The following is a 25,435-nucleotide window of genomic DNA, read 5'->3' as shown; positions in this document are numbered from 1 at the left end:
AATGAAAGCTGGGGGCCGCAACAAGCAGGCGGGTCTGGTGCCTCGGGCAGAGGACAAAAAGAGCTCAAATTTAGCCATTTAACCTCTCCTTTAGCATTACGAGGGGGAGTCTAAACGCGTATTTGCCCTGGCTAACCAAGTATCTAATTGCGGCTTTGCATGTAAGTGCTAGCACGGCTTTATATCATCAAACGTCCGTCGTAGAGGTATGATTCCAACTTAAAAAATGACCAACAAGCGTTCAAAAATTATCCTGTGCCAGTTTTAAGAGTGAAAATACAGTTTGTAACAAAATAAAAAAAAATCTAAATTTTTATACAGTAACCCTGTGCTCTAACTCCCAATTAGAAAGTTGTTGCCTTGTCTCTCCTCATGCCGACAAAACAAATCCCATGAAAACGGAGGAATATTTGGGAAAGAACAGCGTTGAATGCAGAAAAATAGTTTTACCCGCATTTAACGCTGTTCTTCCCAACTTTCCTCCGTTTTTCGAATTCGAATATCTCAGTGAATATTGTGCTAAGAAACATTAATTTTTTTTTGGGACAGGGCAACAACTTTCATACTGGAAGTTAGAGCACAGGGAGACCGTATGAAAATTTAGATTTTTTTTGTTTTGTTACACACTGCATTTTCACTCTCAAAACTGTTACAGGCTAATCTTCGAACGCCCGTTGAGCATTTTTTAAACTGGAATCAAACCTGTACGATGAATGGTTTATGATATAAAGGCATTTACAGGATACCCTGTACATGCATATGCATTAGATCAGTGGGCTCCGTCATTGATGCTGGGAGGTGGGGGCATTGCCCATAGTCGACTAATGGGAAATAAATAGGGAAAAATAACACGATGAATATCACTCACTGCCCGGCTGTTGAGAAACACTGACTTGGCGCATTGGTTCTCTACCAGACTTTATATGGCCCCCTTGCGACCACAAAATATTCTAAGGGGTCCACAGGTGACAATCCAGCAAAAGGGAAGTCACATCATATTTGTAAATTATTAATTTACTTAGATATCAATTTATTTATAGAGTAGAAAATCTCGCTCCTGGTTGTTAAGGCCCTGGTTAAGAGCGATGGACGAGAAAAGTTTTTAAGAAACAAATGATTTTTAGGTGGTTTTCTTCAAAGTGAACACGAGCCGTCTAAACGAGTTCGGAGGCCTCGGAGCCCTAACATTTTTTGTCTCCCCCCCCCCCCACAATTCCGAACCCTGATTTTATACATTTCGGAATTTGACGGCATCCATGCAAAGAAATTAAAAGATAATTACAGAATTGTACTGCAAAGCTGAAAAATATACTCACATAAACTAGTGAACGCTAATTAATGAAAATAAAAAGAAAATTGAAGAAATGATTTTCAAATTAATGAGAGAAATAATTTGGAAATTAATGGAAATTCAAAAATAAAATTTCAGAATTAATGAAAGTGTTTAATAAATTGTCCCGCTCGTTTGACTCGGAGCTCTTGGTCCACCTGTTAAGACACCACTGAGTACGTCGTACATTTGCGATTATTGCCAACTAAATCAAGAAACCGGGTCATCATCAAGTTGATGGAACAATGAGTACACAGGGTGTATAGGTAACAAAACAGCACGCACGACATTAGACTGGCGAACCGTTGATCCTGGAGACATATTTCCAATTAGAATAAGCATGGATGGAGATACGGAGGGGGGGGGGGGGGAGTGCGTGAGAGGCATTGCCTGCCCCCCCCCCCCCAGCATCAAAGGTGAAGTCGACTGATCTACTGCAGATATGTATAGATGAATTGACATCATCGTGCCCCCCCCGCCAGACTTCCAAGTCTATCTCCATGAGAAAAATGGAAAATAATAGTCCTATGAGAATAAATATCCAGACAACGTGAAGAACTCAGATACGTCATTCATGTTGCAAGGGGTTGTATACAGATGCATACGCAGCGGGAAGGCACAGGGGGCCCGTGCCCCCAAGCCGACCAAAAATTAGCAAAAAAATTAATATAATAATATTAATAAGTAATAAAATTGATGTTTTGATGGAAAAATCAAAATATCGAAAGAAAATATCCTTTATAGGCTATAATAACCGATTTCTGTTAATTTAAATGCTTTTTGAAGGGTAGTAATTCAAAATTTCTCGGGAAGAAAATTTTGTAAGCCCCCCCCCCCAAGCCTTTATGTGCCTCCTCCAAAGGTCGATCGTGCGTACGCCTCTGGTTGTATAGTTGTTAAAATAAAAGCATTGACTTTCTGTACGGATATCCTCGTGCCCAAAAACCAAATTAGAAAGTTGTTGCCCTGTCTCCCCTGATGCTAAAGAATCCACATTTCTTAATGCAATATTCGCTGAGATATTCGAATTCGAAAAACGGAGGAAAGTTGAGGAGAAAAAACAGCATTATATAAATGCGGTTAACCCGTTTTTCCAGCATTTACATAAAATGCTGTTTTCCCCCAACTTCCTTCGTTTTTCGAATATTCAACTCAGTGAATATTGCACTTAGAAATTCGGATTTTTTTTGTTGACATCAAGGAAGACAGAGCAACAACTTTCTAATTGGGTTTTTGGGCACGAGGGTGTCCGTATGAAAAGTTAATTTTTTTATTTTAATAATTATACAACTCCTTGCAATATTAATGATATATCTGACAAGGAAAGGGTCCGAGGATGTGATCCTCAAAAAATTATGAAAAAATTGAAGTACATTTTCATCTCATCCAGAAACACATAATTAACAAAAAATTAGCGGCGGAATGCAATTATTTAAGCTACAAAAAATTATTAAAAATGGCAACACAGTTGGCTACTCATCATCTCTCGCGCTTCCTGGCGATATCTATAAAATCTTCTTTTTCCTCTTTTCTCCAGGTTTTTTTCTAGAAACTCTAGTTGTTTCTCTTTTTTTCCCCTCTCTCTGTCTGTGCTGTATATAACTTTGTGTTGCAATGACTAAGACTTTAGGGTTGCGGGATTTTTAATTTCATTCTTGGCCTCTATTGGCGTTCAGAATATTAATATTTGTATTTTTATTTTATTTATTTTTGAGTGACCCATAATAATTCCGCCGGATATTTTTTATATTTCTGTGCATATTCAAATGAGTAAAATTAGTGGTAATTTTTTCGAAATTTTTTGAGGATGACACCTTTGGGCCCTTTCCTTGCGAGTAGTACACGTTATTTGAACACTTTTTCTAATTGGAAGTACGCCTCTAGGATCGACGGTTCGTCGGTGCGTGCTGTTACCTATCAGTACAATGGTTTTTTTTTTTTGAAGAAATTAAAGATTTGGAGTTGATGGGGGTTAAAGTCGTTTTCTTCATCAATGGTCGCACTGTGCTCCGTGTTATCAAGATTGGAACGTTGACTGTTCAACAGTATGCCTATATCCCAAGCATATTTGTTGATCTTTACGGGAGCAGCTATTGTAGATGTGATTTCGTTGGCAATAATCTCTGACTTACACCGTGAAAACTTCGTAGAAAACCATCTAAATCGACTGATCAGAATGTTGTTTAGACATGGACTACATCTAGCTCACAGTGGCATACAAACCAACATATATAGTGGACAGACACATCTACGTAGATTATCATTATGCCGTCGATTCCGACTGCTTAGGAGAATTCCGGTTTAATTGACGAACAACTCTATTGTCGATATGTACAAAATTTCGATGAGATGAATTGGAGAAATTGTGTGTGTCGAGTCTCGTATCTCGACTAGATAGCTGGAACCATCAATCGGAGTTCATGGTACAGACTATTTGAAATCCTGATTTTTTTTTTTCCGTCTGGAGATTCCAAACCTGAAAAATTAAGAGAGAAAACATTGAAGATTTCTGTGAATTTCAGAATGTCCATATTTGTATACAAATGTCATTCGATCATTTCTTGTAACAGTAATAGAAAAAAATTCGTTTCAAACCACACATAATGTTAATGGTTATCATCGACTAAAATTCAATAATGTCTGAGTAATGGTCGAGTAACTTGAACCTAGTATTCATGGAAGTATCCGAGAGTTATCGATGAGTGTGTCGGGCTTTGGAGTTATTGATTAACATCACAATTAAACTTCTCATTCAAATTTCATTCAAAAAGATTAGTATTATTGTGATTCGAGTTTGAGCATATGTCAGAGTTGTCGTGTGTGCGTACTCTTTTTCTCACGATAGTGCTCACGATTCTAAAAAGGTTGAAGATCCCAAATATTTGTGGTGCTATGGAGCCACTGGCAAAGTAAAATCTACAACTTCTGTAGTTAAGTTTATCATTTAGGACTAACTATAATATGGCTACATTATAGTTGGCCATATCACGTGTACTGGGCTCATTATATCCAAAATAATGTTTCTATCGACATGTTTTTTCCCAAGTGTTTACGACGGAAAGGAGACAAGTTCAAAGGATCGAGGATAAACGTGTCTGGAGACGAACAAGACACAAAACGTAATCATAGACACCCGCGCATACCCAGCGTTATTGGTAATCAATAATTAGTAAAAAAATATTATTTTCGTTCGTTTTGGCTCGAAAAAAAACATTGGTATCAACCAAGGAATACGCCGACGCGTAAACTACACCAAAAGAAACCGCCATTACATTCGGTCTCAAACAAGCTCGCTTAATGCATCAACAGATTTGGGCGGCCTGAGGGCTGATAACAACAGGCCATAAGGTGTTTCGCTTGAGCTAAATTTGGCGCCACTTCAGTTTATACAAGAAATAATAACTATAAATCATCCACTCGCGGCATTCAAGACAAGATATACAGGATGCAAAATAAAATTCTGATACACATCCCTTTAACTTTTAAACCGCTGATCATAGAAATATCCATTTCCAATAAAAAAAATGTTCAAATAGCATATGGATTTCACACAGATATTTCTTTTATTTTTCAAGGGACTTTATATGGTCCCCCTCTCCCCTGCCTTCAACTTGAGTCAAACAAAAGAAGTTCTATGCTTGTCAAGTGGAATGATAGCCTGAATATTTAATTTTTAAATCATGGTTTTTAGCATATATACTACCCCTGGCAGAAAGCGTTCGTTCAACCAAGAAAACACTAGCAATGCTACGTTTAAAACGCAAAAAACAAAAACTAATCCGTTTTTTCTTTTCCAGTTAAAATTTTTGTTAAAATCAATCATTCTGAATTCGAAATAAATGAAAAAAAAATCATAAATTCATTACGATTCGACCATGAAAATCAATTTATAAACTTGTAACACCCGAGAAAAAAAATGTTCGATCACTGTTTGAAGCAAATGTGTTTAATTATTTTAAAAAACGGATAGTTTCCACGTTGAAAGATGGTGTTTCTCAAAAAAAAAGAGTGGGGGGGGGGAAGAGAGGTTACAGGAATCTTCAGCTGTGCTCAAAGTACGGTGTACTGCCTTTGGCTGAAATGTCGGAGGACTGGCGGTGTAGAAAATTTACCTCGATCTGGTCGCCCTCGTAGTACCACAAAGAGAGATGGGACAGAAAACGGATAGCAATTGCCAAGAAAAATCGCCGTGCCACCTCGAAACAGCTGAATGCAGAGAGGGCATGGGCGGAGATACAGGGGGGGGGCGTGGGGAGCACCCCAGCGTAAAAGGTGGAGTCGACCGATCTGATGTATATATGTATGTATGAATTGACATCATCATAGTGCCCCCCAGAAATAATGACCATGCCCACCCCCCAGACTTCCAAGTCTATCTCCGCCTATGAGAGTGGGTGAAGTACAACTTTCGTGTCTGCAACCGTACCACCTACGAAATCGTTAGCGAGAAAAGGGATTCAGGTACTGCAAATCAACACCTAAACCTCATTTAACTTGGCAGCAGAACAGTGGATGTGTACCCACACACACACTTTCTGATTTTTTATAAGAATCCGCTTTTCTTAACTGGATTTGATCTGTAGTTAAGAATCGAGAAGGAATTTTGCTACCACATTCTTAACTAAGAATCGTTTTTCTTCCGTAGTTAAGAATCGAGTTAAGAACCGAGGCTACCCACTTTTCTTAGCAAACAATTCCTCCGAGATAAAACAAACTTCTATTACAGAAAGAATTCAAGTTATGATTCATATTTTGAAAAATGAAGAAAAAAAAGTTTGAAGATGATTTTTTATTTCTTAATAAGGAATTTCAGACTTTTTAAGTTATCGAAAAGTTATCTGAAGGTTGTGTGGGAGAAGTTGAAAACAGTGTTGGAGTCCATATACAGCACATATATGTTGCTAACATGATAAAATATCGGATTATTTCAATAAAGAGTTGGATAAATTTTGTTACATTTATCACATTTACCAGTGATTATGCATAATTATCCATAAATATCATGATCGATGGGTCGTAAATACAACTTTTTTCATATTATGGGAACTTGTAGATTTGAAATTTTTTATTGGCTTAAAACTTGGGAGAAAATTGAATTTCTCCCACAAAATAAGCGAGATAAAGCTCTAATCGGCCGAAATATAATTGTACATAAATTAAAAATCATTGAGGAGACGGTATTTTTTCGGGCTGAAATATACCGAAATTGAATTTTCTGGATGTTATACTATTCACGCTACTAATGCGTGTTATAAGGAATTGAAAAGTGTGTCGCTGGTGTATTGGTTAGCGCACTTGCCCGGTATGCTAGGGGACCTGGGTTCGATTACCGGAGGAGAAACTCACTTTTCTTTCCAAATATTAGTTTCGGCATAACATCTCGGTTAAAAATCGTTATTAACCTGCTGTTGCGTTTGTTTTTTCAGACACTTCGGTGTATGTAAAAAAGCCAACATTACAGAAGCGATGTCCACTTTTAATATTAATGTATTATCTGATCACTATATTATTTTTATTTGACCACGAAGTAGCAATACGTGCACAGTACCACGTTCATTTCGCCATGACAATTAATTTAAAGAAACATGAAAGATATTATAAAAATTATTGTTAGTCTTGTAATGTTAGCTTCACTTACATACATAATGTAAACACAACGATGACTCATTTATCGCATTAACCATGGTTTGACGATTATGCATAATGACCTACAAATGTGATAGACTCACGGTATATGAGCAAAATTTATCAAACTTACCGAAATGACTGGTGATTATTCATATAATAACAGCTCTTTATCACTTTCACCGTAACACCTATATAGCATAGCCCCTCTTTATGGAGGGTAGCAGAGATCCATCCCAGTGAACGTGGGATGAGTCTTTGATTCGAATCATGTCGGATGATTAAGTATGTATATGTTTCTGTTTTTTACTGCAGCACCATAGGCGGAGATTGACTTGGATGTCTGGGGGGGGGGGAGGAAAGGTCATTATTGCTGGGGGGGGGGGCACGATGATGATGTCAATTCATCTATACATATACATTAGATCAGTCGACTCCACGTTTGACTCTGGGGGGGGGCAATGCCTCCCCATGCCCCCCCCCCGTATCGCCGCCCATGTGCAGCACGTAAAAAAATATTATGTATTTATCATTTCTTCTCAACCATATTCACACATTTGGTTAAATAATCTCCGCCATTTTTTCAGGCTAGCAGTCGCTCTAAAATTCCTTTTCCTCTCCCCCATCTTGTTAACAATACGTTGTCGTTCATTTTTAGCTGGGTGCTGATTAGTCAATGGCGAAATTCCCCAAAAAGGGAAATTTTTCGGCCTGTCCGTCCATCGTCACGCGTGTTACCTCAAGAATAACTTATAACAATCACACCGACACCGTGGTTGCATTCGGAGCTCGATTCTTAACGTGATTCTTACGAACCGATTCTAACGTATGGATGATTGGTTATTAAGAATCAGAAGGTGGTACACCCCGAGGTCTCGGTTGCTATGGTGTAGAAATCACGTCCACTGGGGCATGAATGATTGAAATAAAGTCATTTTCAGTGATGAGTCAAAAATTAGCTTGGGGACTGGAGATAGCCACAATAAATTCGTCTGGAGAAAAACAGGAGAAAAGTTTAAAGATGAGTGCATTGATAAAAGAACTAATTCGTGAGAAGCGTACAGCCAACTCAGAAGTCTACATGGACATTCTTGAAAGCTTTTTTATTCCCAGTATTGACAATTGGTTTGAAGATTCGACTGACTTAACGTTTCAAGACGACAATGCCTCTTGCCATCGCAGTAAAACAGTTGAGATGTATCTAAGAAGTGCTACCATATTTTCAACGACGGACTGGCCTGCCAACATTAAAGATACTGCCAACCCAATTGAGAATGTTTGGCATAGGCGGAGATAGACTTGGAAGTCTGGGGGGGGGGGGCACGATGATGATGTCAGTTCATATACTCATATACATTATATGTATATGAATGTATATGCATATATACATTAGATCAGTCAACTTCAACTTTGACGCCGTATCTCCGCTCATGATGTTTGGTATCAGATGAAAAAGAGGGTAGACTCCATAGACTTAAGATATAAATAGTATTATTACTCTGTGGTAGACTCCAAAAGGCCTAATAACGTAATGGAACTGAAGCAAGCAATTAGAGACTGCTGGGAAGAAATTTTTCCGTCATACTGCGAACAACTTATTGCTTCTATGCCCCCAAAGGATGAAAGCCGTTACCCGGGCCAAAGGTGGAATACGAAATATTAAATTTCTTATTTTAGATCCCGTAATTGATCACTTTTTTCCCTCAAAACTGAGGTGATCGAACATTTTTTTCTCGTGTGTTACAAGTTCATAAATTGATTTTCATGGTAAAATTGTAATAAATTTATGTGTTTTTTTTTTCATTTGTTCAGAATGATTGGTTCTGACAAAAAATTTCACTCAAAAAAAAAACAATTATTATTATATTATTTTTTTTCTGTGTGTTTTAAACGTAGCATTGCTAGTGTTTTCGTGAGTGAACGAACACTTTTTGCCCCAGGGGTAAAAATAATTCTTATTTTGAGAAACTAGCTATGAGATAAAGTTAAATAAAGATCCTGTTTGTTTGTGATGTAAACTCAAACACATTTAAAACTACGAAATAAATGCAGTTCAGGGTTCAAAGTAAGGTGTTCATGCATCCACGAGAGAATTGAAAGAAAATATACATAGTTGACACTTATGAACGAGGTATGTATGTAAGTACAGTAAAAATATGTGTCAAACTTTCCTCGCTTCTGAGAGACCCTCTTAAAATATGGCAGATGTTTCAATGCGCGTATTCGTTACACGTATGCAATTCAAAAATATATCTCATTTTCCAGTTTGATTTGGATACACTACAGGTAAAGATGATTATTTTAAAAAAACCGTAAGTAAACACGTAGTAAGCCGTAGTACATATATGTATTGAAAGTTGACATATAGTTGCAATTTATGTTGTATCTAAGACCCACAAGTTATTTGAATGCGTTTTCTAATTGGAAGCATGTCTCTATGATCAGTGGTTTAAAAGTTAAAACATGCTGTACATGCTAAACTCGTGTCCTGCGGACTGAATGTGGCCCTTGGAGAAGTTTGGTGTGGCTTGCATTTTCGAACTCGAACTCACTTGATATGATTGTCAATTAAGCAATGAGCAAAGAAAGACTGGCATGGTTTTTTCTACTGAAGATATCAAAGGATCTCTGATCAAAGCCACATCGAAGAACCATAGAAAATTATCATAATTTTTGATTAAAATTTTCATCATGCTAATTCAAAATAGAAAAGTTCAAAATTGCGAGCTATTTTATTTCGTACAGACCTAGGCTATCAAATCACTTAGAGTGGCTACGCCTTCTAGAAGATTAAGCTGAGCGCTGAGTTAAAGAGTAGGTCTATGCTGCATAAGGACGTTATTTTGTACCATGTATATGTTACGGTAAAAGCCCGAAAACTGGTAAATCCTAGGTTGTACAGGTAAAATTTGGAATTTACCGAAGCGAACTGGTAAATGTCTAAAAAATATTTGTGAATATTCTTATTTTGGGCTTTAGTTATCCAAACCAAATTGATCTGTCTGTCGGTGATTGAACCAACTCGAATTTTTACGAATTTGTTATTAATTAATCATCACTAATTTATCACTACTTAATACTAAATATTTACTGTCAATTAATTTTCTATTAATTTAAATCAGTAGTTGGTTATATATTCGCTGAATGATAGAGCCCGCGATATTTGTTTCAAAAATGATATTAAACAGTAATTAATAATGATGCTCATAAACGTTTCCATTCCAGGCTTTAACCAGTTCGCTTCGGTAAATTCTAGACTTCACCGAAAAAACCTAGGATTTACCAGTCTTCAAACTTTTACTGTGACATATACACTGACCGGCACTTAATCTTTGAGAAGAATTTGCCTGGCTTCGTGAGGGAGAATGTTTGGAACATTTAAGTTTCCATTATTTTTCATAGGGAAGTTACCTTTCAATAAACGAGTACAGGTCCCCTTCGCTTTACGTAATGTCACTATAACGCTATTTTTAATAGTTGATTTTAGGAATTTTACCAGGCAAAATTCGGCTTGGAGTTTAACTTATTAATCCTGGAAATGGGCTTGCAAATTGAAGATATAACACAGTTAAATCATATGACGACGAAATACGTTGGATTTGATGATGTAAGCTGACACAAATTATGAGGGAAATTCTCAGATACAACTCGCCAGATCTCACTGATGAACAACATTTGATAACACATTGACAATGCCATGAGAAATTTAATCGAAAAAACAAAAAAATTTAGGTCCAGTGAAATTAGAATTTTCATATTTGTGAGAAATATGCGGAATATATTCTCTGGCTTTACTACTAAAATTTTTATAAGGAGACGAAAAATACTGCTTGTCAGCCGAATCTTGACTGTTTCGTTAAAAAAAGTTATCAGCTCATCATACTAGGCACTCACTAGAATCAAACAGAAGTAGTGAAGAGAGAAAAAGTATTAATTTTTGATTCATTCATATTGCCTGAATTCACGAGATATTTTTGAATAATCTCCAACATGTTCCATACGATTCCTTGGTGTTTTGGACACTTATTGATGTGTAATTATATGCCATAAATGAAAAAATAAATAAAAAGTTTGAATAATTAATTCAGTAAAAAAAGTTCCTTTGCTGTTGGGTTTCAGTTTTTTAATCCTTCTGCAGAAAAACCAACCCCCCCCCCCTCCCCTCACTATTTTTCCTATGTTAAATTCAACTCACTTTACGCGATTTCGTCTTACGCGACTATTTTGTGGAACCAATTAATCGCGTAAAGCGAGGGACGCGCTTTTACTGAACGTAAAATTACGAGCTCGTTCACGGAACGAATTATGTTCCCAAAACCAAGGTACTACTGTAATTTCATTCGAGTATACGAATACTATAAAAAAAAAAACCGCACGAGTGAGAAAAAAAACGAAAAAAGAAACTCGGTTCTTTCATGTGAGGCTGTTTTCTCAAGAGTATGAAACTTCAAGAATAGCAACAGACGGATTTATTGGAGAAGCAAACACGGATAGAGAGCGGTTTTAAAAAGCAACACAAGGCTATCAACCGTATTCTTATCGCGTGTTATGGCAGTAACGTATTTATTAATCTCAGATAATATTAAAGAAAAAGAAGCGCATCACATCGCACAAGCTGAAAAAAGTTTCTTTTTTATTTTCTTTTGGTGCCGCTACCGAGGTGGCCCAAGTGCCCATAAATCACTCTCTTTCTCCTTCTTCGTCTCTTCCTTTTTTTTTTCTTTTTAAAGTAGTAAGTAGCGGTTTCTGCACCAACATCAATCACCAACAACATCAAGGCACAGGAAGATTCTCATTAGAAAAAAAAAATCTTATTTTTCTCTACAAAATCAGAATCTCCTTTTCTTCTTGTACAGTGTTTGTAAGAGGAGGTACAGTACGTAGTACCATAAGGTGAAAACGCGCTTTTTGTACTGCATATGTGCAGTCAAACACTCGGTTAAAACGTCAATGAACGGTAATCCCGGCCGATCTACAAAGAATAATATCAACCGACATTGCTTTTAACGTTGACGAATGCATCGGATAAAACCACATATTTTTTACGCGGATTTTTTTTTCTTCCACTTTCGTGGTGTTTTTCCAAGAAATTCTTAAAATTGGAGTTCAACAAACGATGGAATTTCTATTCACAACTCCGTATAAAAACAAAATTAGGATTCGTAGTTTAATTGTTCCGTTTCCACCAAGGCATTATGGGGAGGGGGGGGGGCCGTTTCCCGAGATGAATAATTTTCTCAATGTCTTTATAGGTATTGGATTTCCATGAATATTTCCATAGTTGAAGTGCAACTGTTTTCATGATAACAGAAGTAAAATTAATTTATGATTTTTCATATAAATTACAACGATCTCAGGGCTTTGAGTGACCGCATCTGTAACATACTACATCTTTAAGGGTGGGTTTGGTTCCCATTCATTTTAGGCCGGGATTACACTATAAAAGATTGATAAAAGACCTTTTACAAGACTTGGAAAAAAATAACCAATAAGCGTACCGGTTGTATTCGAACGAATGTAACCAATACGCTTATTGGTCATTTTTTCAAGTAGTTTTGTAAAAGATCTTGTATCAAACTTATATAGTGTAATCCTAGTTATAGGAATATTGGCAGAATTATTGGACACCATGGATCAAAATTATTATACTTCTAACTTTTAATACACTATAATCCATGCAAATTGCAATTATCTCTCCCGGGATCGGGATCCTTAAGGTATCCCACTATCTTTCTGGTCACTTTTCTTTAAAATGGTACTGGAGTGAACTTTAATAACATTTTTTGATAGAAAGTGTCTCAAAAGGGTGAAAACAATAATAAATTTTGGACTACCTATGTCATTTTCTACGTAAAGTTCTTTTTATGTCAAATTTTGAGCAAAATTCATATAATATTCGAAACACGATTGCAAAAAATTCTATGAATACAATGCTTTTTTTATTTTCACAGTATATTTACCTACAGATGGTGTGGGTTATGAATTAAAAGTTAGAAGATTGTATGGTATGATCATAAGAGTTACATTCAAATCTGTTGATATAAGAGTGAATTTTATGAAATTTCACTCTACATATTTATTTCATTTATTTAAACAATAATGTTGGCCGAGGCCTATACACGAGAATGCGATTGATGGTGGCAGAAATAATGCTTTACATTTTTCGAAAATATAAAAGGCATGGGGGTGACTCAACGACAGTGGTGGGGAGTAATTCCAGTTATCTGTGGTATGAGGAAAGAAACTAAATTTAAAGCAGTCGGTGGAAGCAGAGATACGGTTTATCTTATGTGGATGGTCAAGTTTGCTGGAGATATATGTTGGCTTGGAGATAACACCGGAAAAATATCGAAATTAAGATGTCCATATCGTCTATAAAACACTGTACGTAACTCGATTCTAAGCTTCATATAAACAAAACAAGGCTCTCTTTTATAAAAAATAAAAAACGATTTTTTTCTTCCAAAATGACGTTTTCAACGTAGTCGCACCTTAACCCGTGCATTCGAGTTATCTATTTTTCCTGGTGTTTATAAAGCAGGGGTTCTTAATCATCATTCATTAATTATGGACCCATAAGCGAATACAGTCTCCTCGAACGGGGGGAGAGGGGGGGAGTTGAATCGCCGAGAGTATGCATAGTGAACAAGGGAGCGAAAGTCCGCCACTGCCCCTTCCGCCTATGCAAATAATACAATTTTTTCACTGAACCGGGGGCAAGCGCCCCAGTCGCCCCCCTCTGTTCACCTATGCATGATGGATCCTTCTTGTACTAGTAAAGTGGCCACGGAACCTCTTTCAGAATGGTATTTTCAAATACTTTAATAAAATTACAAAGTAGGCTATGTAAATAAACAAGTTAAAATAAATAGAATAGTTATATACCCTTCTTTCTAGGCCAACTGCGCAAATATAGAAATAGGATCTTGTGGTATATAGAGGAATTTTCAGGCGAGAATGATGATTGATTGTTTTCCAATCTACGCTTACGGACTCTGAAATCTTTTCAAGGATCCCCTGGACCTGGTCGACCACTGGTCAATGAAATTTAAGTTCAAAGGACTTAAATTCAACCTGTCGTCTTCATCAGTCTCCTAAACGTATTTGTCTCATCGCTCCCGTTTGCGATCACCGTGGTGCTTCCGAAGCACCAAAATGTGCGATATAGATATTCGTGTCCGATTGGCACACCAATCTATTAGCATCGTGTTAATTTGTGCTTTTTGTTAAATCAAGCCAGAGTTTAGGTGCTCTTTTTCTGATGATGGGCATACATAGACGGAACTCGTGATTTGAAAGAATTTGCCAAATTTTTTTTGTAAAGAACGTCCATCTCCAGGGGTTAGTGTAAGTATTTGTGATGTATTTCTGCGTTATTTATATCAGAGTGAGTGGATATTACATCACATAAAATATGATACACGTATTGTATGTCCCAAAAACTTCTACAGCGGTTATAACGATACAATTTCGGAGTCTCTTAAATGTTGTTATAACTGATCTTCACATTAACTATAGTTGTTGGATCAGAGATGCGATTTTTTTTTTAGAACACGGTTTGCGGTTTTTTTAGAAAATCAATGTTCTTATTTTTTTCCCTTCTACTGTCCTGAGAATTTGACACCCAAATATAGTGTCCTCACTCCCCATGTTGACAACACACCCTTCGGATGGATACAAGACGCATCTGTTTCGCCAGCTGGACATCGAGGAGTTATAACAAACAGAATGCTCTGTGATATATCGTGGGAGAGAATAAGGAAAAGAAAAAGAAACGGGAAAGGGGTCATTAAGACTCTCTAGGCCGACTTTTTTTTTACCACCTTTCAACGAAAATTGAGTCCTCTTTTTTTTTTTTTTTTTAGGAAGAATTGGATTTCAAGTAACTCCGTCCTTTTCGTGGATATGCAGCTGAATCTTCCCGCACAACACGTGTGCGTGTCTTCTTTTCACAAACGCGTAATAACAGTAACAGTAAATTGTTCATCGGACACTTTTACATTCTCTGGGACGTATCATTATCAGGGTGTGGTGATGTGGAACAACCAAATATTCACTTGTGAGAATTTCGTATTTTTTCCCATCAAGAAGACATAGTTTTTCCATTAGACATTTTCCCATCAGGTCGAACATCTGGTTTGTATCGAGATGCAAAGCACGATAACATCTCATCTATAGATCTTCTCGATGACACGACTACGGGAGAAATCGGTAATAACGGCAATCAAAGGACCCCAAAAACCGTGTGCGGTGCCACCAAAGACGAAGTTGTTAATAGAACCGATGACCCCCCCCCCCCAATATTTGCCAGAATAATAAAAATAATCTTGATAATATTCAATAAATACAGTATCTACTGAAATATTCAGCTAGAGGCCCTCCCATTATTTTCAATAACTTTACACCTAAGCCTCCAAGTGTTAATACAAGCAAGTTCTGAAGTCGATTCAAGAAGTCTCTTCAAATAAAAGCCGCTTGAAGAGATAACGAATGCATGGATCAAACCGTGTTAAGGATTCTAATCCCTGGAGGGATAGTTATTAGTTATAGCTTGCTATGGATACGAAAGAGAAAAAATATTTTACAGGGTGCTTAAAGTTATCATTATCCAAGAGCTAATTTCTAAATTGTTAGTCTTGGAGTTCCGATTAATTTTTTTTAGAAACGTTGCCGTCAATTCTCTTAGACCGGGATTACACTATAAAAGTTTTATAAAATCCCTTTTAGAAAACTTGAAAAATCCAACCAATAAAGCTCATAGGTTACATTCGAGCAAATGCAACCGATAATCTTATTGGTTGAATTTTTCAAATATTATAAAAGAACTTTTAGAAAACTTTTATAGTGTAATCCCGTCCTTAGAAACATGGGATTTTTTGTCGGCATCAGGAGAGACAGGGCAACCACTTTGTAATTGGGAGTTAGAGCACAGGGTTACTGTATAAAAATTTAGATTTTTTTTTATTTTGTTACACTATAAAAGTTTTGTAAAAGCTCTTTGATAAAAAAAAAACAACCAATAAGCATATTGGTTACATTCGCTCGAATGTAACAGACACGCTTATTGGTTGCATTTTTCAAGTTTTATCAAATAGCTTTTACAAACCTTTTATAGTGTAATTCCGGCCTTAGATGCCGTTTAAGTCGGGGAAACAACAGTTATTTTTGGAAAAGTTACGAAATTTAAATTCTTATACGCTTTTCGTGTGTGTGTGGGTTCGATGTAAAAAATCTTCATGCACTGACATGTTGAAGAAAAAAAAAAGCGTCTATTCTAGTGATAATTAATTGATGTTGAAGCAAGAAAAAAATGGAAGTCACATGCAATTTAATTTATTCATCACGAGCACCGTAACAATTCCTAATGTTATTCAATGAAATCTTAGGAAAACTAATCGGTTATTATAACCACCACAAAAGCTCTGAAAAATGTGCAGTTATATCAAAGGGTGCATTGCATTTCCGGTGATTAATGAAAGATTCATTAAAATTATTCTTTATGAGAACCGACACAGAATCACATGTCATACACATTATAGTCGCGGTGTCGTTATATAACAGAGTTTGACTATATTCCTTCGTCTTCCGCTGGAATAACCAACTCCCAACAGTTAAAAATTTTATTTACGAAACAAAATGATATCGAGTGACGTATAACAATAAGAGGAAAAACAGTAAACAATGTTGAAAAAATACGAGCTGATGAAAAGCCCTTGGCCATCACTTGAACTTTATTGAAATGAAAATAATGTCATGGATGTATAAATAAAAATAATTTTTCAAATTCGCTTCAAATACTAGGCATAAGTACTCGTTAAGATTTCGTTGAAGAGAAGGTAAAAATAAATTAATAAATAACTGGTATACTCTAATTCTCATCCGGAGCCGAAGACCTCTCGAGTTTTTCCATCATCTTCGATAGCAATTGTGTATAAAGATGACACACTAATGTCTCGTTTTAAGAAAGAACAGCTCAAATTAATTGAAATGCAGTAAAACGGAGAAAGCAAACGATCAGCAACAAACCGGATGGTTGAAGAGGAACCAAAAAAAAATCACAAAAATCGCAAAAAAAGAGAAGGGTAAGTATGAGATATATAGAGAGCGAACAATATATGGCGGAACAAGTGTGTTGTCAGCCCCGCAACTATTCTCCAAGTTTTGAACAATTTAATATCGTGTCTTTCTCTCTCTCTTTCTCAGTGACAGATGTGTTCTCGATTCTGTGTTGACGTTTCCTTTTGAAAACATTCATACTCAAAATGTTGACGTGTTTTTGTTGGCAGAGCACTTGAACTATGCGTTTAGCAGCAATCTCTGCTTCCTTACTTCGCTTGCCCCTTTCGAGTGTAAAGTATGAGAGCAAACATTAGTGAAAGCCTCAATCAAGGAACAACTTGGTCCACGGAGACAAGAGACACGTTACTATCTTCCGCCTCGATGAGTCGACAACAACTCCAAAGCTCCATCACCGATTTATGAGGTACGCAATATGCATATGAGACACGTCAAACACACACCGTCTTGACATAGACGTTGTAGTCTGAATTCTACAGGATCGTATATTTAATGACTAGACTCTCTAGAATCTAGACAATACGAGAAACTGTCACTTCGATTTGTCGCGTGTAGATTCCGTTCCACCTAATGGTTATTCCCAGAGGCTGATTTATGGTTTTGCCGCCCTTCTCCTATTCTAGTCAAATTTTTTTGACCACTCATCTCTCGAATTTGCTGCCCTGGGCCAAGGCCAAGCCCCCACCTCTGTAAATACGCCTCTGTCTCTGAGTAATTCTTTTAGTCACTCTTTTTTGCCACTCCTGACCTGGTTCTTCCCTTTCCCTTTCACTCTTTTGGTTACTCACTGACCTGGGTAGCAATCTCTAAGTCACTCTTTTTGTCACTGCTTGTAAGTGTGCAAGCTTGCTATGCTTACACACTCTCTAGATCAGTGCTTCTCAACCTTCGGAAGCCCGTGGCTCGGTTGACTTATTTTTGTGAGCGGAAGGCCCAGTCATACAAACAGCTAATGGGTAATAAATTGGAGGGGGGATGTGAAACAGTAAATCACTCACGGCCCGGTTGTACTGATGTCAAGGCCCGGTGGTTGAGAAATACTGCTCTAGGTCACTCTTTTGGTCCCTTGCTCTGTAGGTCATCTTTTAGTTACTCGCATGCTTGCAGACTCACTCGTTTGGTCATTCACTGAGGTACATACGGATTTATAGATTTTTATAAAATTTTTGCAGTCGCTTCTCCTATTCTACTAATTTCCTTGACCACTCATTCCTCAAATTGGCCGCCCTGAACTATAGACCTCTAAGCCTACCCCTGTAAATACGAATTTGGTAATACCCTAGTTAAGTGGATGGTATTATGTATTTTACAAAAAAGTGTTCGCCTCACACTGCCAGCTTGAAGATCAACGTTGTAAAAGCGCATCTATCACCTCGGAAGATTATCCATACCCGCGTATACGACAGTTAGATCGTGTACAGAATGGCCTCATTGGATGGATGTAGATAAGATCACCACTTCACTTGTCGAAATAGCAGTTTATTCTGGCGAAATTCCCATTTTTATCCGGGATCTTATCATTTGATGAGATTCAATCGTCGTTACTGTAACGCGCACGGGCCTCTCTGTGACGATAGGTTTCACCAAATGTTTACTCTCGGGTCTTTTATCTATAGCCCATCGTCATTTATCGGTGGCCTCTAACATGAATCGGCCTAAGATCATTTATAATGACAACTATTTATCTAATGCAACACATAAAGTGCTTTGTTCAGCTTTGATTTCCTCTTTTATTATACCCGTATTTCTATTTTATTCTACAGTGAGCTCTGACGTTTTCCTTCGGTCAAAATTTTGGATAAAGATTAGGCGATTTTTTTTAATCTATATATATAAAATTGATTTTCTGCCTGCCTGTCTGTGTGTGTATGTATGTTCTCTATACAAATCTACAATTTTTGATCGATAGTCGCCAAATTTTACATATATACCAAATGGGACCCGACTTGAACGATAGGCTACTTTAAAATTTTGTCAGAGCAGGGCAAATGCCCCAAACGGGCAAAAAACTGTCGGGCAACAATGGTTTTTGGGCCTCAACAATCACTTTCGGAACGTTTACTTTGGTTACCGTGGTTCACTAGCAATGCGTTTCAGACGTGTATATGCCTTTATAATGGTTTGCCACATTTTCAATCCTCCCAGTAATGAGACTTTTTCAATAGGTGCCATAATCATTATCAGCATCACTTTGAGTGTCAGGCAAACGATGATCCCCATAGAAATCAGTGTTAAAATTGCCAATTTTACTGTAGAAATGCGGAAATTCGGTGGGGTTTTCCGCCACATCAAAAATTTTATTGAATTCTAGATTTAATATGAAGTGATTAGCCGGACCTACTTTGAGGTGGATATTGATGCAATAACATTGATTTCAACCATTTATTTAGATCTTCTCAAACATGAAAATTAATGTCTCCGTATTGTGTCTTTCAATATTCACCTGCATAAATTCATATGGTTTAGGATGTTTTAAAATTACGGGCCCGTAAAAAGTACATCGAAAAAATTCCACAGCTTTAATTAGCATTTTTGAAAGCTGAAACTGGCAGATGGTAACTTGAAGTTCAGGGGGTGGGGATCGAAATACTCAGCGCCCCTTAAAAAAGGGGGAAAAATATATTCATTTCTACGTTTCTTTAAATCTGAATTTATTTATTTCATGAGTCGCGCAGGAAGTCACCATATTGGTTAACTATTAGACACGGTTTGATGTCCGTCAAAGAAAGAGGGAGATATCACTTGATCCAAAAAGCCTCACTGAAGAAAACCCGGGCAACGCCGGATATTATAGCTAGTTACTCTATAAAGTAGCCACTCGGCATTCCGTGAAAACGTGGCCATCTGCAGAGGTGTTCGCCAAATGGAGGTGACATAACTTTATTGAGAGTTTGGAATAACGTTGGCTATACCGGCGCCATTGCACCGTCACAAAAACTGGTCACAGTTCAAACGTTTAATATTTTAAAGGGAACAGAGTATACCAATGTACTTCAACCTTTTTACAACTGCGGACCGGTAGAAATGGGAGAAATTATTTGCGGACTCTGGCAAAAAATTCATAAATAGAAGAGAAAAAATTTGAGGACAACGGCAATACAAGCATAAATTGAGAGATAATTTGCGGATTGCCAAAAAAAGTATCAAAAGGAGGAATAATTTACAGAGCGCAAGAAATATGTAGACAGTACGTGAAATGTGTTTTTTTATTAAATCTAAAATTATGTACTGGCTATATGAATTGGGCGAAATGTTTCACGGACCAGAAGTTGAGCACTACTGTATATGATGCATGTAAAAGTCAATGCACTACAGATATATATCTTGTTTAGACAAAATCCAACGGTACATCTTTGGTGCGAATACGTCTTCAAGTTTACGTACCATCAAAAAAGTGATCCATAGAACCCTGAGGGTTCGTAAGAGATTGCTAAAGGAATCCGTTGAATATGTTTCAAAATGAAACGGAAATTTGATATAACATATAGCGAGCATAGAAAAACAGCGAATTGACCCTGAAGGCCCTCGGTCCCCTGAGTCTTCCAGTGAACACTACCGTGCCGTGAACACAAACACTGCCGTGGAGAAAGCGTAGGAGCCCTCGATTTTTGGGATTACAATTTTTCAAGATATTGATCCCTCAGTTATTTATTTCTAATGAAACTATATTTGATTTCTTATTTTCGTCATCGACAGAATCACTCGCTTATTCAGACATACGATCTGTGGTGGGGAAATTCCTATCATTCATCTATGAAAAACCAGGTATTGCACCACAATCCGATTTAAAAAAAATTACAAGCATTTTTTAAGCTTTATTTAGTGAAAAATGGCCTCATAATAGAGATACATCTATTATTATGTCTATGGGCCTATTGTTTTCTTTCTGTTTAAAACATACCAATATGGGAGGTAAGCCACGGAATGGAAGTGATCGCCCATATGGGTTTCAATGAAAATATAGCTGTTCATGTTTTTTATTTTTAAGATTCTAACATGGGATGCTTTCCAAAATAAACCCAGAAAAAAAAGCGGGATTCAACGACAGAAAAGTGTGTTTATATACTTCATTTACTTTAACGTCGTTTCAGTTAATATATATATATATATTAGCTCTGGGTACGGGAAAATCGTTTGTTTTGAGCGTGATAACTATGCGTAATGAAAACAAAATCGACACCAACAGAGACGTTCCGCCGAATTCCTCGTCTCATGACGGCCAATCGACATGGAAAGTTTACTACTAGCACACTAATCAACGTCCAAACACACAGGTGCCAAAAAAAAAAAAAAAATTAAAATGGCTTTTTGGGAATGTTGCGCCGATCGCAATACATAACAAACCTATCAGCGATAGTTACTTTTGAAGATGCCGAAAAATCTAGTTAGTTGTATATCATTTGTGTGCGTGAGCGATACCTAAACATATTTTTCACACAAACTAATGGCAAGGAGAACCAACCACACCGCCATTACAACAACTGTGTTTTGTAAATCACAGTTTATATCTGATTTCTGTTTTTTTTTTTATTCTTTTGTATACCAAGCGCACGTGGTGAATCATTTCTCAGGAATGAAAGTAAGCAAAGCCCTTGTTGTGCAATTTTATAATCCGGCTCGGGAATTTCCAATAAAATGCCTTTCCCCCCTCCCCTCATTTAGCTTTTTATTGCCCTCCTTCGTGGGGTGAATGAGTGAGAAAAAGGCGTCTTTTGTTGGCGGACTGTTGTCAGCCAAACCGGGCAACTTAGAAAATTTATGGCCTGCTCCGGTTGTCAACTCTTGTGTTCCATCCCCTCCACACATATACGCACATAGAAAGGAGGGATGACGGCTATGTTCTCTGGATGGTTCTGATTGTTCTTTCCAAAGCTTGTGGCCGACGAAGAATACTACAATCACAGCTTCAATTTTTAGGTTTAATAGTAACTCATAATTGTTCCCAATACAAAAAAGATCGAAGCTCGCAGTAGAAAATTAAAAAAAATAACATCATAATGGAACTTTCTATATCCAAAATCAAATAGGATAAGTAAATATCTCTGAAGAACAGTAAAAGAGATAAATAAAGGGTTTCAAAACTATTCACATCTTGGTCAGGGCCGAGCTTTGGAAGGCGCAAAAAATGGTGTTGCACCGGGACGTAAAACGGGACTAAAATACTGTATTGTTGCTTTAGATATTTCATTTTCACCTAAACTGCTTAGCACAATGTAATATCTTAAAATTTTATTAATTTATGGACATGTTATATAAATAACATGGGTGCTATATTTTTAACAAACACATGTGAGGGGTTAAAGTCAAGAGTGGTGTAAGCAGTGCTGCAACTAGATGTTTGGTTAGCGAGGGCAAGCACGCGCCCCTTTGTAATATTGAAGGGGAGGGTAAAAGGTGAAATTCGCGCTCTTTCTGGCCGGCACCCGAATCACTAAACATTCCTGCCTCCCCCTCCCAGTTGCGGCCCTGGATGTAAGTTAATTAATCCTCATTTTGAGAAAAAGAAAGTTTTACAAAAATTGTTTTCATAGTCAAATATTGAAAATTTTGTGATTTCTCATTGTAGGAGCGAACTATTGAAGCTCGGACTTAGTTCATTTTTTCTATCTAACCTAGAGGTTTGGTACTTCTAGATTGCATTTATGGACTTCAGTCAGAATTGTTGAAAATGTAACTTACACCACTCTAAACATCATCATATAACAGAGTTTTGGACAAAGCCTCCCTCCCAGCTAAAACTTTTAACCTCTACATTCATTTTTTTTTATAAATACATGTATATAGAGCAAAAAAGATCCCTGGGCCTCTAGGTAAGAGAACTGGTAATATCTCATTTACGAAGGCCATGAACATAGAAGGCCGCAAAATATTTAAACCCGGCACGGGTCGTGATCCAATGGTTGCATCAAACTGGAAACATTGTATGGGGTTCTGTGCATCAACTATGGAGGGTTCCACGTGAAATCCTGGCTGGGGTGGCCCGTCACACATCTCAGCCTAGGGGCCCGAGAAAAATCATGGGCGGGGTGACCCGTCGAATATCTCAGTCTAGAGACCCGTCTCCAGGATGTGGGGCCATGGGGCCAATACAATTACGCCACTGTCTTCCAGTCATGTAGGATTGTCGTCGTTATCAGTTAACAATGGCTTTGCTCAATATTTTTCTGTTTAAAAAAATATTTTTACACCCACAAATACACTTGCTGGAACGAATACAGTTGAAGCGGAACCATTTTGTAAATACTGTGGAACGCGCTTACATAACGATACTCAAGGGACCGGGTTACAAAGTATTTATCGTCATAGATGGAGTAGGCTACTATTAAAAGCGCATCCTTAAAGGTGCGTTTTATAGACGATTACAGGGTACCGTTAAGGATTTTCGCTGTATTTCACATGACGCCCAAACCCTTATAGGGTTTTGTAATATAACTGGACGGACATTTGGCTGACTGCAAGTGAGGTCACCACTCTCTCAGTAGGCCTACTCGCAAGTCTTCAAATATGTAGAATAAAAAATAATTTTGGTTGTGTGCGTCCCGGATCTGAGAATTTTTACTTTAGGCCCCTACACAATTTTAAATATATTTTTAATTAATGCACAGTCCTTTTTGATAGTAGATTTCATTTGACGATAAGATGAATCAATTTTAGCTTTTCTGGGATTTCACAGTCTCAATCATTTAAATGTTGACTTCACAGCGTTGCAAACTGTAACGCAGTGAATGATTCGTAGGAGCAAAAAAAAGTACAAATAAGGCCATTGTTCTACTTGAAAAATGATGATTAGATAAAACTCATTAATCTCTTTACAACTGTTCAACAACAAATCGAGTTAATACTAAGTAAAGAGATGGTAATTAAAAAATAAATAAAAAAAACGTGACGAGGTATTCCGCAAACAGAAAGTCATTAATGAATGTTTGCGTTTGCATGTTTCTCACTTTGAGTAGAAAAGTAAATGGACGACGGTAGGCAAACGAATGGGCTGTTCTCTCTCTTTTATGGTATTTTACTTGCAAACACCAAAGAATATAGCAAAATAATAAAAAACGATAACATTTTCCGAGTTTCGTAACAAACCCAAAAAAAAAGTAAATGAAGAAATGAGAAAAAGGTTATTGCAACGAGAAGAGAAAGAGAGACGGAGTTAATTTGCTTACCGTTCCGTTACATCTATCAGTTATAATGGAGGCAAAAGAATGAGGTTATAAGGTTTTGCTGATATTTTGCAGTGGAAAATTAGAATTGATCGTCGATTGTTATAAAGTTGTTCCGATTGAACTCGTTACTTCTCCCGTTGTTCTCACAATACGATGACATCTTTAGAGAAACTAGGCCTACTCTATACTGTAATAAATACTTGAAGAACTTTTTAATAAGCAATTTTTAACTCATTTTATTTATTTATAAGTACGATAATAAAATAACAATATGATTTTAAAACATCAATTCGAATGTATTTTTTCTCAACTGTTTTTTTATGAAACAAAATTTAAAATGCAATCAAAACCATTTAATTACTGTAATATATCTTTTGAAGCCTATTGGGAGTTTAAAAAGTTTCAGTTGTACGATTTTCACATTTACACCACGTTTTGACGTTGCCTCTTCAGCGGCGTATAAACGGGGTTCACATGTAGATTGCTTCGTTTAATTAAGACACACTATCAGATATAAATTTCCACCAATCGTGATAAATCCCACTCTAATGGGTGTTATTCAATAGACCCTTATACAATCAAAGTATTATAATATCGCTTATACTGAATACAATAACTAACTAACCTCTAGTTTCTTCTTTAACTTTTCTTCCCGCTTTTGTAAGTTGTCTTGAAGTTATCCGCACTATACATGGCAATAGCGTTCACTTCTACTTACCTTACTGCAATGAAATATGTTTGATTTATCCTTAGCAAACCATAATAAAAGCTTCTGAAAATATACATTAGTTGACATCATCAATCACCGTAATAATTAAAAGAAAACGTTTTCAAAAATAAAGAAACGTACCTCTTTTTTATGATAAAGTAAGACATGTTCGAAGACATATTCGCACTATTTCTAAAGATAATCGCAATATGATGATGCTATCCAATGACCTGCAAAGTTTTGCTATTTCACACGAAATGAATATTCGGTGAATTATAACGAACTTCCACCTCAAAGTAATTCGGAGACACAAAGAAATAAAAACAGACTCTTTCTTTTTGCATCAGTTTACGTTATCATTTTTACTTGAACTTATTTTTTGTTTCGGACATTCATGATAGACTACAGTGAATCAATCAATCATCATACAAAGAAAATAACTAGAACTATTCATTTTTGGAGTAATATTCCTTCGAAAAGAAACTAAATTACACAGTGATACAGGAATATGAATAGTTTTCCACGACACCA

The 25,435-nt window shown here is 36.9% G+C and overlaps 1 protein-coding gene across 1 annotated transcript in view; it reads right to left on the bottom strand.

The window, feature by feature from the left end:
- Positions 1-2,169: 2,169 nt before the first annotated feature.
- Positions 2,170-25,435, bottom strand: part of LOC149085417 (forkhead box protein D3-A-like) — a 30,413-nt gene continuing 7,147 nt past the window's right edge. The window contains exon 2 of the mRNA XM_089233412.1: positions 2,170-3,806. The gene's annotated coding sequence lies outside the window, so the exon portion shown is untranslated. The remainder of the gene's footprint in view (positions 3,807-25,435) is intronic.

This window comes from Pholcus phalangioides, unplaced genomic scaffold, assembly GCF_987345545.1.
Source record: "Pholcus phalangioides strain wild (caught in Gottingen) unplaced genomic scaffold, Ppha-v1.0 ptg000007l_1, whole genome shotgun sequence".
In the NCBI taxonomy this organism is placed as follows: Eukaryota; Metazoa; Arthropoda; class Arachnida; order Araneae; family Pholcidae; genus Pholcus; species Pholcus phalangioides.
Note: the sequence above shows the minus strand (reverse complement) of the source record. Positions and strands in the feature narration are given on the sequence as shown.